The sequence below is a fragment of the Benincasa hispida genome, chromosome 5, assembly GCF_027475165.1.
Source record: "Benincasa hispida cultivar pf3 chromosome 5, pf3_genome.v1.1, whole genome shotgun sequence".
NCBI classification, from domain to species: Eukaryota; Viridiplantae; Streptophyta; class Magnoliopsida; order Cucurbitales; family Cucurbitaceae; genus Benincasa; species Benincasa hispida.
This window is the reverse complement of record NC_143482.1, coordinates 26,441,330-26,460,206: the sequence shown is the minus strand read 5'-3', so window position 1 is coordinate 26,460,206 and position 18,877 is coordinate 26,441,330. Positions and strand designations below refer to the sequence as shown.

Genomic DNA, 18,877 nt, shown 5'->3' with positions numbered 1-18,877 from the left:
TTTGTTAATGAATTAATAGTATTAATGTATTGATTCTTTACAGTTTATTATATTATTTATTTATGAATCTAGAGTAGTTAAATTCAAAGATCATAATTTAAAATTTAATATAATCTTCCAAATTATAAATTTAATATTCATATATTAAGTATTTTTAATAATATAAAATAAAAAAAAATCATGTATTAAAAGAGGAGAAAAAGTGGGCATCAAGAAAACCTACACTTTTGGATGAGTACAAGGAATGTGAAGAAATAGTTTATTCACATACTTAAAGTTTCAAAACTTGTACTAAATAATTCCCACGATTATTCCCATCTCATTTCCCTCAATCCAAACGCCCCTAAAAGTAACACTCAAATAACAACTCTATAAAAGTGTTCATGAATCAAGGGATATATGAAACACAAAATGCAAGATTTTCAATTGATTCCAAAAGTTATCTAATTAATTGATAAAAACTATAAAAAAAAAAATAAATAAATAAATAAATACTATCATTTTAATTCAGATTACGTGAAAAATATCAAATTGCAAAAATACATTTCCTACAAACATAAATCGAAGATTAAACATGCAACTATTACCACAAATACCGTGCATAAAAATTTAGAAGATACATATCGATTTATCTATTTCTTTCTTTCTTTTATTTTATTTTATTGAATCTTTCATCTCTTTGTCCTAAAGTTGAAAATTACTAATGAGTGCAAGTACATATATAATTTTTTCAACTCTATGTACATATATATTTCTTATTGCCACTTGTATGTTATTTTTTAAACTTTTTTAAGGTTATCATTTTGCATACGTACCATATTTGTTGAATCTATGCCATCAATATCACAATTGTTAAAACACCAAAACCATCAAACATAACTCGAGATAATGGACAAATGCTATAACAAGTCATTATTATCTTCACCTATCCTATTTATGTTGAACTTATTAGAGTCATTCTTATACATAGTCAAGTGAACGATCATGTGACTACCTGAAAAGTAAAAGTTTATTTCTAGTGAAATCAATAAAGTATGTTGCATGTAACATAGAATCCATGAAACCCGATACGTCAACCATTAAAAATTCATAATATTGCCAAAGAGGGTGAAGTCGATACACTAATTCTAACAGAAGATGGTGAAGATCAAACAAATAAATGTCAAAAGAATCGATATTAATTGAGAAAGATGATAATAAAAAGATAAATACTTTTAAACTAATAAGAAACTCAAAATTTAAGATTTATTACTGAGTTGTATGTTGACTGAGTTTTTGGCAATATAGACTCTGCATGATCTTTATGCAATTTATTATGAAATTTATGAATGACGCACATGGCCAATGACATGTTTAGTTTGGTTTTTGCTTTGCTTTTGCTTTGCTTTTGCTTTTTTTAACTCATGCATATGAATGCCACATGAAATATTAATTAAAGAAATATGTAGCAACCTCTTTGTCCTCCCATAGTTTTTTATGGCATAAACTTGATGCAAGTCCAAATAGGTCTAAATTATATAAAAATTAATGTGTTTAGATTTGGGTTGTCTTTAAATATAAAAAATAAACCAAAATATTTACAATATATAATAAAATTTTAAAACTATCAATAATAGACACTAATAGAAGTCTATTAGTATCTATCAGTGTTTATCATTGATAATTCTAAAATTTTGTTATATCTTATAAATATCTTCAACAGTTTTACCATTTGAAATATTTTTCTTTTAGATTTTGTATGTATAAAATTGATGTACATTTAGAGAAAGGAAAACACAAATAAAGTAAGAATATATTGGACACTTACGAGTTGATATGTTGATAGCGTTTGGGACTAGTGTCATGGTTTCTTGCATATTATCATGTTTTGTGTTTTGATTTCAGTCTCTGAGCTAGCATTTTTTATTCTTGTTGTTTCCCATTCCATTAAAGTTTTTAGGGATCTCCTGATATTTGTTTTGGTATTCGTTAAATTGATTTAGTGATGTTCTATTTACTTTACTCCTAACTTTATTTATTTACAAAATTTTAATTTTAATCTAAATGATGAGATGGTTTGGTATTTGAAATTGCATGCATGTAGTAATGATCATGACCCTAGTTAAAGGTCTTAGAAAATTTGGTCGTCACATCAACTTTCACCCTGCTCGTGTTTTTCGTATCATTACTCTAGTTCCCTCTCTTGTCCTTCCTTTGGCAACAGTGATGCCGACAACAACATGTTGAGTTGTTTTCTTCTTCCTTTGACAACATGCAATACTTTTCTAGATATCAAACAAACGAAGTGTAGAGAGAGCGGGAAAGTGAATGAGATAGGGGACACGTGGGAGAGCACATGAGAGGAAAAACTTGTGAGAGAGAATGAGAAGATGAATAAGAGTATTATTGGGAACCCACTACTATGGCAAAAATAAGTAGAAAAATAACAAAGAAATTAAAATAAAGCAATAAAACTGAAAACATAAAAATTAACATGGAAAAACTCTAACCTAAAAAAAACCACAAACTAGAAAAGTTTTCATTATGTGAAAATTTGATACAATCACACAGGATAACTCTCTCTCATATCTCAATTATAAGAGTACTCTCTCAAAGTTTAATTAGAGTTAACACACTCAAACTTAAAATGTTTTTAACTAGACCGATTTAAAAGAAAGATATAGGCTCGTCTTTTATAATACTTAAAGCTCATCTCTTTTTTAAACTTTTTCAATGTGGGATAACTACATTAGTAATATTTTGCAAAAACTCAACAAGTATGAGCAAAAGAAAAGTAAAAAATAATTTAGAACAAAACATGGTGATGCCAACTAAAGATTAGAAAATTTTGTTTAGAAAAAGTTTCATTTTTTCACAAATTTTTAAGTCATTTATACAAAAGTTTCAAGCTTAACCGAAGTTAATCATTGGCAACTACAGCTCCTTCAGATCATTGGATTGCTTCTATTATTAGTTTATTGTATTGAAAATATTTTTTTTTCCAGATATTGTGTCGAAAAGAGGAAAAAAAAATCATTCACATTCTATTTTTGTATTGTTAATGATGTTGCTTCCTTCTATTATTAGTTTATTTGCTACTTCTTTTCTTTTCACTCCCAAGGGTTGTACGTTATATTTAAACACGAATTGAAGTGTTAGACACAAAAAAGATTTCAATATCTATTGCATGCCAACAAGTGTTTGCTCGTCCAACTTAAGAGAGCGTTTGGTAGGTAGGTTCGGAATTAGAAGTCTGGAAATCAAATAGCTTACGACTTATAGTAGTTGTTACGTGCACGATATAATCCTTGGTGTATCATTGATCAATTTTTACCTTAATTTGATTGAATTCCTCTACTCTATTGATTTCTATGAAAAAAATGTAGGAAAGACGATAGTTGAAGCATCCGTTTGATAACGATTTGGTTTTTGAGTTTTTGTTTTTGAAAATTAAGCTTATAAACATTACTTTCACTTCCAAATTTCTTCCTTTGTTATCTACTTTTTATCAATTGTTTAAAAAACTATGCAAAAGTTTGAAAACAAAAGAAAAACTAATTTTAAAAAACTAATTTTTGTTTTTGGAATTTGACTAATAGTTCAACCACTGTATTTAAGAAAGATGCAAATTATAATAAGAAATGGTGAGAAAATAAGTTTAATTAAAAAAAAATAATAAAAAAAACCAAATGATTATAAAATAGGATCTTAGTTTTTTTTTCTCTTTAATAACAAAATTAGCTTTTGATAACAAAATAACAAAGTTTTGAAATTTAGTTTTATACCAAATTCATAAAACTTTTTTTTTATTGAATGAATTTTCAGTTTTACATTTGAGGTTTGTATTAATAGCATTCTTGGTATCCGTTAAATTTCTCATTAAATACTAATAAAAAGCTACCGTGGCACCTTTTTTCAAATAAAAAAAATACTTTTTTCTAATATATATATAGAAAATATATATATTTTTCATTTTTTCTTTCTTCTCTCTCTCACTCCCCCTCCTTACTCTTTCCCTCTCCTCCTTTTCTCTTCTCATTTCTCTGACACGCGCTATATATATATATATATGTGGCGTCCCAAAATTTTTTAGATGATTTTTTAATTTAATATATTTATCTTTAATTATTTGGGATGTATTTCAAATTTTTGTGACTCAATTATTTTATTTTGAAAAGATCTAAATTTAATTTAATTAGTGGAAATTGAATTAATTTTGGAGAAAGAGATTTGGAAAAAGTTGCATTGAGTAATGAAAGAATTGGGAGTATTATTGTTGAAATTAAAATTAGAATTTAATTTTGGATCGAGAGAAATTCAATTTAAAAATATATGGTAAGTGATTTTGGAGAATTGAATTTAAGTTAATTTTGAATTTATTTAATGTGGGATGTTTTACGAGGGAATTAAGGAGTTTTGAAAATAGGAAAAGAAAGAAATATATTTAATTATATTTGGAATTAGGGTTTGGTTTTAAAAGTATATAAATATTCATTTAAGGCTCTTTGATTAGTGCGCAAAGTTTTTTTTTTTTTTAAAAAAAAAAAAAAAAAAAAAAAAAAATCCTCTTCTTCACCCCTCCCCCCCCTCTGCCTCTTTCCTTCACCAGTCATGGTCGACTGCATCTGATCGCTGGAAGAAGACACCGCCTGCATACCACGTCAGCCGTGCCCGCCGTCGTGACCACCCAGCCATGCGGAGCCTTCGCCCAAGTCGCCGGTTTTTCGGCACACAGCCCAGCCTTTTGCCGTCGTGCCGCTTCCTCCAGCCACTGCCGCTCGCCCAGCCCTATTCGCCGCCATCGTGGGTTGTCGCCGCAAGCACTAGAGTTTGCCGGAATCTTGGGATTTTGAGTAAGATTGTGGTTTGTGACGATTCCCTAAGTATTTTGATTGCCCATTTAATTTTGGCTCTGATTTGTTGTTACCCATTATGTTTTGGGTTTTCGATTGAAGTTTTGACGTATCAAGGATCAGTGTCCAGCAGTACAAGTACCCGATTGATGACTTTCGATGAGTTTTGGTTCCTGTTCTTTAAGTATTTTGGTTTATCAATGGATAGTTGGCCTAACTTTTGGTTAAATCTTGATTGTGGACCATTAATTTGGGTTTTCAAAGAGGTTTGAAGCTGTCATCCAATATTATTAAAAGCATATTGACCCGTCTTGGTAAGTATGTTAAGCGTTGAAACCTTGATTTAAATACAGTAGGTTGGAATTTGAGGTTCCACCGTTATTATTGAATTTGCTTGTTGGGGAGTTTAGAAATGAATTCGAAACTAACCACACTTTGGGTAAGTTGTTAGAACGTGTTTTTATGGTGTTAAAATTAGGCTCTAATGTTGGAATTTAAAATTGAATATTGTTTAGGGATTAATTTAAGATTTTAGGGATTAATTTAAGATTTTTTTTCTTTAAGATAAAGAGGATGATAACTTGTAGAAATACAAGTTATTTTATCTCTCTCATCTAAAAGAATAAGAAAAAGTTTCGAAAGTGCGACATTTTTGCTAAAGAATTTATAAAGTAATCACAATATGCGACCATAAATTTTCAACGTCTGATCTATTTGAATTTTGAGCTAATGTTTCTATGAACTATTAGAAACAAATGCACGATCGAATAACCAGTTAAGTCGATAACTTTAGGTGATCAAGCATGATATGACATGAGTGATGAAAGTCAAATCTTAGATTGAGTTGTGGTTGACAAGAGAACTTCGTTAAAGATTCAATGACCTTCTATGTGTTGCAGAGTGAGAGAAAAGAAGTCATTCTTAGACGCTTATAAATACCCATGCAAAGGACACGAGAGACAAAAAAATTGAGAAGAAAACTCGGTAAAAAATCCTTCTCGTTTAGCCATAAAAACACCCTAGTGAGAGCCTGAGACTCTTGTGGAAGAAGAGAAGCTCCATTGTTCAATATTTGAGTGAAGCAAGTTATCATTTGAGCCGGAGGAAGTAAGACATTGCACACCACGACTTGATTCTCTATCCCTTTCTTTATCTTAAAGTGTATTTGTGTTGTATTGTTAATGTTGAAAAGTTCAAAGTCTATGAATACATATTTATTCCATCCTTTGTTCATTTTTTCCATCATTATCATGAGTAGCTAAATTATTTTATGGGTTGAGAAGCATATAGTTAGCACAAACTAAGTAACAAAAGAATTCGATCAACTTGTTGTTTTATGTATGCCTACTTGCGTCACTTGAATGAATTGAAAGATTGTTCTAAGTAAATTGAATCTAGGTTTGAAAGAACTCAAATTTAGAACTCATAAAACAAGAGGAGATGCTCCTTAGAAATAAAAGTATATCTTTTACATATTGCATTAATCGCATGTATCCTAGAGATAGGATAGTTGGATACATTGAGAACTGTTGGTCGTAATATCAAGTGAATTGCTTGAACACATGATTCATATAGTTGCTTAGGAAGTGTTGGTGAAAATTCTTCTCAATCCTATCATCGCATATCAGTATCCAATAACCACCGCTCACACTATTTCACTTAAAGCACAACCCTCATCGCATAAAGTTTAGAGCTAGAATAATACCAAAAATTGACCATTTGAGTGAACATTTCATTTGCATTAAGATTAGAGTATTAGTTTCATCGCACACTTGTAAGTAATCCATGAGTTTGATCCTAGACTTACCAGGACCCTGGATGGAATTGCACTTGGGTTTTACCAGGAAAAACAAAGTGTTATAACCTCATAATCATTATTGATCTCATTGCATGATACAAACACATCATCATTATTGATCTCATCGCATGATACAAACACATCAAGTTTTTGGCCTCATCGCTGAGGACGGTAACTAAGTGTGCTGAGATTATTTTTATTAATCTTTGCATACCTCGATCGCTGGTGTGTTGTACCTTGACTATGAAAAAGGTACAAATGTTCTATGAGCGAAGGGTCCACGCCTGAGCTTGCATACCACCCAGAAATTGAGAGAGCTAATAGAAGAAAACGACAAAATAGAGCTCGAAGGATGACAGAACAACAAAATCATCCGGAAGTGTCGCGAATAGTGAATAACAATGAAAACGACGCACTTGTCAATCTTATTCTATTGGCAAACGATTGCAACAGACAGATTAAGGATTATGCATCGCCAAATTTATATGATTTCTCGTCAGGAATCATGCAACAAACCTTGTATGGGACTAGATTCGAAATGAAGCTTGTAATGCTTCAAATGATTTAAATGGCTGGTCAATTTAGAGGAAGGCACGACGAGGATCCCCATGGAGAAGTTTTATTGAAATCTGCAATACCTTTGTATTTCCAAATATCATCTCAAAGGAAGTATGACTACATTATTCCCATTTTCACTATGCGATCAAGCTAGAAAATGGGCATACTCACCTGAACCTGATGAAATAACATCCTGGAAATAAGTAGTAGAGAAAATCACGAAGAATTACTTCCCAAAAACAGAGAATGCAAAGAGAAAAAGGTTAATCACTAACTTTCAGCAAGAAAAAAATGAAACACTCAACGATGTGTGGGCGAGATTCAAGAGACTAGTGAGAGATTGCCCACATAACAGACTCTCTGATTGTTTGCAGACGAAATTTTTTTTATTATGATTTGAACTCAACCTCACAAACTGCAGTAAACGCTGCTGCGGCAGGTGGATTATTAGGCAAAACATATATTGAAGCTAAAAACATTCTTGATCTAATCTCGAAGAACCATGAAGATTGGCAAGAAAATGAATATAGATTAAGAACGAACAATAGAAGCCATAGTAATGATGCTCGCATCATTATAAACACATGTGAACGCAATGACTAATTTGCTAGGCCAAGTTTGGCGTGAAAGGGTGGGCAAGTGAATACAGTTGCACAGAAGAATAATGGAAGTTGTGTCCTTTGTGAAGAACCTCATTCCTTTGAGGAGTGCTCGCGTAATCTACAATCTGTTTACTTCATAAAAAATCAACCCTTTTTCCAATACTTACAATCCCAGTTGGAGAAATCATCCCAATTTCTCTTGGGGTGGTAATCAACAAAATTCAACTCTCATAATGCCTAAAGAGACGAACCATGAGGGTTTCATCAAAGACCAAATGGGCAGCATCAAGTAGCCAGCTCACCTCAACCATCAGCCTCCTCTTCCTTAGAAAACTTGTTGAAGGAATACATACTAAAGAATGAAATAACTCTTCAAAACTAAGCAACATCAATTTGCAATCTTGAGGTACAAATGGGACAGATAGCAGGCGAATTGAAAAATAGGCCACTAGGTACACTCCCAAGCACCACAGAGATTCCTCACAACATAGGGGACAAAGGCAAGGAACAATACTAGGCGGTGACTTTATGGAGTGGACACATCACAAAAGAAGCGATAAGAAGGAAATCGGATGAAGAATCTGAAATTCAAAAAGATGAAGAGTGTGCGCCCGATGAAGATGTTCCCAAGGAAGTACAAGGATCAGAAGGAGTAACCTCCACAACTTCCATGACAACAGTACCACAGGAGGTGGAAGTGCCTCCATTTCCACAAAGACTGAAAAAGAAGAAAAATGATGAAAGTCAATACCAACGCTTCCTCAAAATACTGAAGCAGCTGCACATTAACATCCCTTTCATCGAAGCAATAGAGCAAATGCCTACCTATGCTAAATTCCTAAAGGACATCATGTCCAAGAAAATGAGCATAGGTAAATACGAGATGGTGGCTCTAACATAAGACTGCAATATGATAATTCCTCCAAAGATGCGGGACTCTAAGAACTTTACAACACCTTGTTCAATTGGCGGAATTTATATTTGACACGCTCTATGCGACCTTGGAGCAAACATAAATTTGATGCCCTTGTCAATTTTTAAACGATTGGAGATTGGAAAACTTACTCTCACCACAGTTACCCTTCAGTTAACGGATCGATCCCTCGTGCACCCAGAGGGGAAGTTAGAAGATGTATTAGTTAAAGTGGATAAATTTATCCTCCCTATGGACTTCATTATACTTTATTACAAGGCAGATAAAGATGTCCCCATTATCTTGGGATGACCATTTCTCTCCACAGAAAGAGCTTAAATTGATGTACATAAGGTAGAAATCGCAATGCATGTCAATGGCCAAAAGCTGAAGTTCATTATCATTAAGGCGATGAACTATACAGACGAAGTAAGTTCATATGATACAGATGAAGAGTGGCCCTGCAACTTAGATTGGGGAACTAATGAAGAAATAGGATTGAAGGAAGAAACCATCGCTTCAGTTGAATCATGTTATACGATGACAGAAGAAAAAATGTGAATCATTTAGTATAGAGGAGAAAAAAAGCACGAACAAGTATTCACTTGAGCAACCTCCAGTTTTGGAATTGAAAGCGTCGCCTATCCATTTGAAATATGCATTCCTTGGGTAGAATGAGACCTTACTAGTTATTATATCAATCACACTTTCCAAAGAAAAAGAAGCAACCCTACTAGAAGTACTAAAGAAGTACATTAAGGAAATAGGGTGGACTCTTGCTGACATTAAAGGTATAAGTTCATCCTACTATATGCATAAAATTAGGCTCGAAGAAGGACAGAAAGGCTCTATCGAATCTCAACGCAGGTTGAACCTTGCGATGAAAGAAGTCGTTAAAAGGGAAATCATTAGGTGGTTAGATGCAAGAATTATTCTCCCCATTTCAGATAGCACATAGGTTAGCCCAGTGCAATGTGTTCCAAAGAAAGGTGGAATGGTAGTTGTACGCAATAAGAATAATGAATTAATACCAATGCGCACAGTCATTGATTAGAGGATTTGCATGGATTACCGGAAACTCAACGTAGCGACAAAAAAAAAAAAATTGGTTCCCCTTACCCTTCATTGACCAAATGTTTGCCTTTCGACGCATGCCTTTCGGACTATGTAACACCCCAAGTACCTTTCAAAGGTGCATGATGGCTATCTTTTCATATTATCTTGAGGACTTTGTAGAAATATTCATAGATGATTTCCAATTTATGGAAGGACGTACAAAGTATGGATAGAAAATCTGGAAAAGATCCTAAAGAGGTGCGAGGACATGAATATGGTTCTGAATTGGAAGAAGTGTCATTTCATGGTAACTGGGAGAATTGTTCTCAGATACAAAGTTTCCAAATCCGGCCTAGAAGTTGATAGAGAAAAAATTAAGGCCATTGAAAAGTTACCACCACCTATAAATGTAAAAACCCTAAGAAGTTTCCTAGGACATGTTGGGTTCTATCGAAGATTTCTCAAAGATTTCTCAAAAATTGCCAGACCACTGAACATGTTGCTAGAAGCTGAAAGACCTTTTGATTTTGACGACATTGCCTTAACGCATTTGAAAATTAAAGAATGTGCTAGTCTCAGCTCCAATTCTGATTCCACCTGACTGGACAAAACCATTCGAGCTAATGTGCGATGTCAGCGGATATGCGATGGGGGTAATTTTGGCTCAACGAATAGAAAATGTTCTTCATCCCATTACATACGCAAGTAAGACTCTTAACAGCCCCCAGGAGAATTACACTACTACTGAAAAAGAGCTACTGGTGGTAGTCTTTGCCATGAAAAAATTTAGACCTTACATGTTGGGATCAAGGATCATCATCCACACAGACCATTCAGCTATCAAATACTTGATGACAAAGAAAAATGTGAAGTCAAGACTGATTAGATGGGTTCTACTGCTTCAAGAGTTTGATATAGAAATAATGGATAGAAAAAGGTCAGAGAATAAAGTCGTAGATCATTTATCGCGACTTGAAAATCATGAAAGTGATCGCATCCAACCCACTGTAAACGCATCCTTCCCTGATGAACTGTTATTGAAGATCGATGAGTACTTGTCCTAGTTTGCAGACATCGTCAATTTCCTAGTCTGCAAACAATTTCCCGAAAATATAGATCATAACAAAAGAAAAAGCTCATGCATGACTGAAAATTCTATTATTGGGACGAGCTTAACTTGTACAAAAGAGGACCTGACCAAATTTTGAGCCAGTGCATTTCCGAAACAGCATTTCAACGCATCCTTTATCAATGCCATAAATCGCCCTACAGTGGGCATTTCGAAAGTCAACGTACAGCTGCAAAGGTATTGCAAAGCGGATATTATTGGCCCACCTTATTCAAGGATGCACGTGAATATATCATGAAATGTGATAGGTGTCAGCGCACTGGGAACATTTCAAAGAAGAATGAAATGCCGATGAATGTTATTCTGGAAGTGGAATTATTTGATGTTTGGTGGATCGATTTTATGGGTCCATTCTACCATCCAAGGGCAACAACTACATCTTGTTAGTTGTTGACTATGTATCTAAGTGGGTAGAGGCGATCTCATGTGCTTCAAACGATGTGATCACTATCTTAAACTTTTTACAGAGAAACATCTTTACTCGTTTTGGCACCCCGCGTGCTATTATAAGTGATGAAGACACACATTTCATCAATCACATTGTTGGCAAACTTCTAATCAAATACACTGTTCACCACAAAATAGCCATAGCTTACCACCCCCAGAAAAATGGTCAGGCTAAAATATCCAATAGGAAAATTAAGACAATACTAGAGAAGGTTGTCAATCCCACAAGTAAAGCTTGGGCACAAATACTAGATGAAGCATTATGGGCATATCGCACTGCATATAAAACTCCTATAGGAATGTCCCCATCTTCGGTAAAGCTTGCCACTTGTCGTTAGAACGTGAACACAAAGCATTTTGGGCTATAAAAAAGCTCAGTTTTGACTTGAAAGCTGCAAGGGGGGTGAAGAAGCTCCAGCCATTGAGACTAAACGAATGGAGGCTACAGGCAAACGAGAATGCCAAAATCTACAAGGAACGAATAAAGTGTTGGCATGATCAACGAGTTCGTAAGAAAGATTTTGAAACTGGCCAAAAAGTACTATTGTTTAACTCTTGACTGCTCTTTTTCCAGGGAAGCTGAAATCACGTTGGTCAGGACCTTTCATTATCAAGGAAGTTTAATGGAGTGGTAGAATTAATCAGTGAAGATGGGACCAACGCATTCAAGGTGAACAGACAAAGGATCAAGCCCTATTATGGAGGTGATTTCAATCACGAAAAGACCTCTATAGTCTTGGGAAAACGTGAGCAATGCGATACAAGGAGTCCCTACGCCATAAAGCAATATCTTTCTTAGGGGCGCACATATCCTTTTTTGTATCCTTTTATACTTTTGTTACCTGTTTTTTTTAAATTAATTACTCATTTGTTTATGCTTTTCTTCTTTCTTATTTTGTGAACAATGACTGCTAGCCAAATTTGAACAAATTTTGGGGAAGCGAAATTAGGGTTTTTTAGGCGATGAGTGATGCAATGAGCTTGGCGATATGTGGAAATTTGTAGCCCAAAGCATCCTTAAAAATCTCATCGCAGGTGAGGGAACGATACGTCATATTTGAAGGAACTCCTAACGAAGAGCATCCATGAGCACGTTCAGATCTTTCTGATTTCATTGTCACCGAAATTACCACACACACATTCTATCAAACAATTATACAATTTACACTAATTAGCAACATGCTTCGAACAATAAAATACAAGAGAAAGAGTTCTAATACCAGTTGAAGACCCTCTTCAAGCGTTGAACTCTGATGTAGTGGAAAAACCTCGATCGTCTACACGTACGGCAACAACATGAACAGTCATGAACAAGTGAACAACAGCGGGGACAACATCACCAAAATGGAGCCCTTGGTATTCTCGGAGTGAGAATCCAAAGTGTGGTCTTTGGTGAATTTGGTAGAGGTTGGAGAAAGAACAAATCGTGTAGACCATAAGCAAGTGGGAGAGAGAGATATCGTATAGCTGTGTGCTTATCGTTTATAAGAAGCTACACAATCATGTAGGTTTTACTACGTGATTGTTTAACAAATTGTAGACGATCGTTTAGAAAACCCGGCACACGATGTGATCATTTAGGGATGGGCGTGCGATCGTTTAGGCGTGAGGTGGGCGATCGTTTAGGCGATAAAACTTTATCGTATAGGCTCTCGACTATGCGATCGTTTACGTTTCCACACCGATGCGAAATTTTTCGAACTCTTGAAAAATGAAACAAATTTTCATTTTATTCTTCGGTTAAATAACCGAATTCGGATTCTCCCACTAACGCACGTCCAAGAGAAGTTTTAGGTCAATTATCATATAATTAACCAATTTAATATGAATATAATCATATTTTATTCTTACCCTATAGTTTGATATCACATATCTACTATAGTAATTTCTCCTCCATATGATATAAATCATATTTATATCTAAATTTCTCCAAAATAATGTATCTCATACATTTAGTCAATTATATCATATATAATCAACGAGTTCAATTATATCATATATAATTGAACTCCCTCTTCTCAATTTGAACATTTCAAACTGACTCAAACACTAATTCTCGACTTTATCCAAGCTATTCAAGGGACCTAATGGACCTGTGGCTCGAAGCTCCAACAGTTCGTGAATAGCTGACTAAACTCTTTAGCCACGAGAACCACCATCCGTTAACTGAAAAGCATTCCACTAAAGACCAACAGTTGAACTCTTCTTACCAAAAATATATTTCTGTGTCCATCGAATATAACCAATCATGAGTACGATGACCCTTCACAGATGCTCGTAAATACAATTGGGCCAATTTACCGTTTTATCCCTATAGTTACATCTCACTTCTTAAGTACCATTGATTCCTCTAATGAACAATACAATATAGTCCAACTATGTGTGAACACCTCTCGGGTCAAGAGAAGGTGTGTGACACCACATAGTTCAAGCCCTGGAATCAGCCCTTAAGGGAGCTATCTATCTACTTACCCCTACTTCGAGGAAGGAGTGAATTCCATCTTGTGTAGCTGAGTTTCCAGCTCCCAAATCAAACGAATCCCCAAAATGGTAGGTTTGAATCAGTGACCTGGCCACTCGCACCCATACAAATCAAAGGACTGCCCTCAATGGCAGGAGTTCCCAATTCACTCAGGATTGAGGTCATGTTACCTATCGTCATCCTAGTGAAGCAGTCTCTGTTATGAACGGTGTTATATAACGAGAGGTTAACACTTCGTGGTCAGATCTTATACAAACTCTTTATATAGGATGCCCCCACTCGCATGTCCCCTACACGAATGATCAGGATCAAATCATCTGTGACAAGTCACAACACTTGTGACCATTCCACAAAGCGGGTCGCATCCGTAGCATTACCAGGATAAGGTTTCCCTCTTATATCCATATACTACAGACCATTTTGGTTATCACTCAAGACATGATCCACTTGTATGTCACCACATAAATGCTTAAGTTACATAAAGATAACCAGGGATTTTATGTTTATTGGTTTGTGGTAAAGCAAATAAAACATGCAACTAAGGAAAAAACAAGATGTAAAGTAAATATCATATATTATACAACACAAGCGTTCGTACAAACTATTTATAAACTACAGGACATGAGACTTTAGGGCATCAACCCCAACAATCTCCCACTTGTCCTAAAGCGAAGTGGGGTGTACATAAAACTAGTACAAAACAATAAACTAGGGCATAAAAGCCCAGTACAAGAAAATCTCCCACTTGCCCTAGTCCAGCCGCGGGCGATCCTGTAGACCCATGCTTCAAACACTGTAGCTGTGAGGGTCTTCGTAAAAGGGTCAGCAACATTGTGCTCCGAAGCGATCTTTGTGACGATCACGTCTCCTCGATGCACTATCTCACGGATCAGATGATATTTCCGCTCTATGTGTTTGTCACACCTGTGACTCCTCGACTCCTTAGAGTTCGCCACTGCCCCACTATTATCACAATATAAGGTAATGGGCTTAGGCATATCTGGAACAACTTCTAGTTCTGTCAAGAACTTCCTGAGCCAGACGGCCTCCTTAGCAGCTTGCGAAGCTACTACATACTCCGCCTCCATAGTGGAGTCGGCGATGCACCCCTGCTTAGTGCTTCACCACATTACAGCTCCTCTGTTAAGAGTAAAGACTGACCCCTGATGTGGACTTGCGAAAGTCCTTATCAATCTGAAAGTCAGAATTCGTGTATCCAGTAAGGATTAAATCCCTAGAATCATACACAAGCATGTAGTCCCTCGTTCTCCGAAGATACTTGAGGATGTTCTTCACTGTGATCCAATGACCCTGGCTTGGGTTAAACTGATACCTACTGACTATCCTCACAACGTAGCAAATGTTTGGACGAGTACCAAGCATCGCATACATCAAACTGCTAATGGCAGACGCATATGGGACCCGTCTCATCTCCTCAACCTCTTGAGGCATCTTAGGACACATGTCCTTAGACAAAGTGACTCCATGTCTGAATGGCAGTAAGCCCCTCTTGGAGTCCTACATCGAGTACTTGAGCAACATCTTGTCAATGTACGATGCCTGAGACAGTGCTAACACTTTATTCTTACGATCCCAAAAGATTTGTATACCTAGAACAAACTAAACCTCTCTCAAATCTTTCATTTGAAATTGGGTCGCTAGCCAGTTCTTAACTGCAGTCAGTAGACCTACATCATTCCCAATGAATAGTATATTGTCTACATATAACACTAAGAAGACTACTGAAGCATTGATAATCTTCTTGTAGACACAAGGTTCATTGACGTTTTGGTCAAAACCATACCACTTGATCGCAGTATCAAATCGTATGTTCTAAGATCGAGACATCTATTTCAGCCCATAAATGGACTGATTCAGCTTGCAAAATTTTTGCTCTTTACCTTGGGCTATGAATACCTCAGGTTGTACCATGTAAACGGTCTCTTCAAGATTGCCATTTAGAAAGGTCGTCTTGACGTCCATTTGCTAGATCCTATAGTTATAATAAGTTGCAATGGATAGGAGGATGCTGATCGACTTTAACATGGCAACAAGTGAGAAAGTCTCCTCATAGTCGACTCCCTCTACCTGGGTATAATAACCCTTTGCCACAAGTTGAGCCTTAAAGGTCCGTACCTTCTTATCAGAGCCTTATTTGTGCTTATAGATTCATTTACAACCTATAAGTCTTACCCCATCAGGCTAATCTATAAGATCCCATACTGAATTGAATTACATCGACTCCATCTCAAGATTCATGGCCTTGACCCATTCATCCCAGTCAACATCTCCATTGCCTCCTGATAAGATAACAGATCCTCAACGTCGCCTTCTGCTACCATAGCAAGGATTTTTGTGAAACCCAGATAGAGAACAGATCGGTTCGCAACCCTCCCACTATGTCGAGGTTCCCTCAACTCTTGAGGTGGAACCGACCTACATGATGAACTCCCATCAACAACTCTAGTTGATGTAGCAGGCTCTTCAATAACCCTTGTTGAAGTTTCAATAGTTTCATTGGAAAGCTCACGCAACACGACTTTACTTCATGGACTGTGCTCCCTTATATGATCATCCTCCGGGAAAATAATGTTTGTTAAAACAAACACCCTATTTTTCGTCAGATCATAAAAATAACCTCCTCGTATACCTTTGGGATAGCCTACAAAGAGGCATAACCTTGACTGTGGTTCCAACTTCTTGGGATTAGCCTCGAGCACATGTGCAGGGCAACCCCAAGTGCAGAAGTGGTGTAAACTAGCTTTACGCCCGTTCCACAACTCCAAAGGTGTTCTCGCAACACTCTTAGAGGGAACACATTTGAGTATGTATACCGCAGTCTCCACTACGAAACCCCAAAACGAGTCCGGTAAGGAAGCGTTACTCATCATCGAGCGAACCATGTCCAACAAGGTTCTATTTCTCCTCTCCACTACCCCATTTTGCTGAGGTGCACCCGGTGCTGGAAGTTGGGAAACGATTCCATGTTCTATCAAATAGTCCTGGAATGTCGAGTCCAGAAACTCTCCACCTCAATCCGATCGAAGTGTTTTAATCCGTCTATCCAATGCGTTTTCAACTTCAGCCTTGAACTCTTTAAAATTTTCAAAGGATTCAGACTTCTGTTGTATAAGATAAACATACCCGTACTTGGAGTAATCATCAGTAAAACTTATAAAATCCTCATAGCCACCTCGGACTCACACATTCATAGGACCACAAAGGTCAGAATGTACTAATTTAAGAGGCTCATTGGCTCTATAACCTTTTCCAGTAAAAGGTCGTTTAGTCATCTTACCTTTAAGGCAACACTCGCACACTGGTATTTTCTTCTAACTCACTTAGAAATCCATTCTTCACTAATCTCTCAATCCTATTGAGATTGATGTGCCCTAAACAAAGATTCCAAAGATGGGCATTTTATTTTGGAGAAATACGTCGACGTTTTGTTTGAGTTACGGCAGTTCTAAACAATTCTATATTATGGAGGGAATTAATGGCTTATGGCCTTAGCACATATAAATTAGATTTCAAATTTGTTGTACAAATAATAACATCATCTTTATGAATAAACGTTTATCCACATTAAAAGAGATAGTTATTTACATTGCAATAAACACTTTACAGAAATGAGGTTCCTCTTAAGTTCGGGAACAATATATACATCATTCAAAACTAGAAACCTATTCTATAAAGCTAACTGGAGCTCTCCCAATGCCACAGCTGAGACGACATGCCCGGTGCCTACTCGCATAGTCATCTCACCAGTCTCTAGCTGTTGCCAGGATCTAATCCTCTGAAAAGAAGAACAATCGTGGTTAGTGGCACCTGAATCAATTATCCAAGCAGAATCATCATTCTCCACTAAACAAGTTTTAAGTACAAGTAAACAATATTTACCTTTATCTGCCTTGGCCTTAGCCTTGGCTGCTTTCTTCTCTTTTAGATAGTAAGGACAGTTCCTCTTCCAGTGTCCATCCTGATTGCAAAGGAAACACTTTCCCTTTTCAACCGGTGGACGCCTTCTTTGGTCGACAGACGGTGGGTTAGCAGGAACTTTCCCTTTTCCCTTACCACCCTTCTTCTTCTTCCCCTTTGCAGAGTTAGAAGTAGAAGGTGTAGACTTCGTTCCTAAGGTCAAATCTCTATGGAACGTCCTGGAGGATGATGCAACATTTGCCTCACCCTTCTTCCTCTCCTTACTTTTCAGTAAAGATTGGTAGGTCTGCAACTCGTTGAGGAGAGTTGTAAGGTTATATTTTGTTAAGAATCACATTATTAACAAAGTGCAGGAAGCTCCCCGACAAAGAATGCAGGATTATGCTAACCTGGTTTCCCTCATCGACGGTAGACCCATTCAACTCTGCTACATTGAAGTGAACCATCATGTTAAACACATGTTCACGAACAGAGGTGCCTTCTTCCATTCTGGAGTTGAATAAATATTTAAGAGCTTCATGCGTAAGCTGTTCAGACGGTTGTCCAAACATCCCCCACAGGGACTCAATGATCTCACATGTTGAGACCATAGGCTCATGTTTCTTGGCTAAGACTTCAGAAAGACTTGCCAAGATGTAGGCTTGGGCTTTCTCATTCGCCTGTGTCCATTGCTCGTATGCCTCCCGAACATTTTGATCGGCATTTGGAGCTGAAATAAGAGAACAGACCTCCGTAAGAGTGAACATGAGATCCTCGATGATAAGAATTGTCGTGATCACGTGTTTCCGTGTCGAGAAATTATTGCCAGTTAACTTTTCGGCGCTTAGCAAAGCTAACGTGGCTGTTGCCATTTTGAAAAAGTTGTTGTTGAAAATACGAGCAAAACTTTATTAGATTTTGCTAAACCACTTTTAACTAATCGGTTTTGCAAAATAGTTTCAAGTACCCTAAGTGATAAACTTCTATTTTGCAATGATGCCCCATTGAGGCAGGACAAACGTCACCGGTGGGGTGATTAGATGCCCGTTCACTGGGATGAGACATTCTCAACCATTAGGCAGAACCAACTCTTGGAACTGACCTAACAGCCACAATTTTTCGGTCCATATCTATTAACCTTT

At 36.4% G+C, this 18,877-nt stretch overlaps 1 long non-coding RNA gene across 1 annotated transcript; it reads left to right on the top strand.

Moving 5' to 3' along the window:
• The first annotated feature begins 4,490 nt into the window (after positions 1-4,490).
• LOC150036005 (uncharacterized) lies at positions 4,491-6,057 on the top strand. The gene is made up of 3 exons (XR_016529568.1): positions 4,491-4,832; positions 4,935-5,146; positions 5,732-6,057. It is a non-coding gene; the product is annotated as an uncharacterized LOC150036005 (long non-coding RNA).
• Positions 6,058-18,877: the final 12,820 nt, after the last annotated feature.